This window comes from Corvus brachyrhynchos, unplaced genomic scaffold (assembly GCF_000691975.1).
Source record: "Corvus brachyrhynchos isolate BGI_N302 unplaced genomic scaffold, ASM69197v1 scaffold418, whole genome shotgun sequence".
Classification (NCBI taxonomy): domain Eukaryota; kingdom Metazoa; phylum Chordata; class Aves; order Passeriformes; family Corvidae; genus Corvus; species Corvus brachyrhynchos.
This window is the reverse complement of record NW_008239541.1, coordinates 159,274-160,255: the sequence shown is the minus strand read 5'-3', so window position 1 is coordinate 160,255 and position 982 is coordinate 159,274.

The following is a 982-nucleotide window of genomic DNA, read 5'->3' as shown; positions in this document are numbered from 1 at the left end:
CACCCAGGTGAAACAAAAGAGTAGCCAGATGCACCCCACCCTGAGTGGGTAGCTCTTTTGTTTTTCTGAAGTACCCAGCAATTTTTCCCCCTAGCAGCATGTATGGGGAAAATTCCTTTAACAGGAAAAAAACAAACAGACCAAAAAAACCCCCAAAAAACCAGGAGAGCTCCTAAAACCCCAACACAAGCACAGTGATTATTCTACAGAGACAATAGAGAGCATGTTCTAATGTGTGTTTCTCATTTCTTTAACTTGCATGCTTGAGAATTTATAAAACAAATTTGCAGAATGGCGCAATCATTGTTAAGAAGAGGCCAGCTTGAACACAACTCTTCTTCTGGAGGAAAGTTACACATAACTGTTCAGTTATTAAGGTTAAAATCCTTTATTTTTATCTACATCTAATCTATATAGCAATGCAAATATTGCACTCACCAGCACCAACTGGTAATGAAAATAGGCATGAATTAAATACCATTAGGCTGCATATTGCTAAACTCTGTTACTAAAGAGTAAATACAGTTTGCCAGAAAAAAAGGAAGAATGTATGCTGGAGTCCCATTTCTAAAAATGATCTCCAGAACTTTTCCTTTTAATTTTTTTTTCACAAAATATTTTCATGTCTGAAGTAGAGAAATATGTAGACCTTTCTTTGAGTAGCCCTACCACTGACAGCAGAATAATGATCAGAAAATTCTGTCTAAATAGAGTGTGACTGTTCAGTCAAACCTTGCTCAAATTTTGGCTGTCACACAGCTCATGCTAAGGCCATGCTGGGAGCGCTGCCATTAGCTCAAAATGAGGGCAACATGTAGGCAGGGTATGATTGGGCAAATCCCCTCTGGGACACCCCAAACCCCCCCAAATCCCACCCGAATTTGAGGGCGATGCGCACGAAGCCCTTCCTGCGCAGCAGCTGCAGCCGGAGCCCCCCCGGGGGGGGGGCCAGGGACTCGGGGGGGGCCCCCCGGGGGAGCGG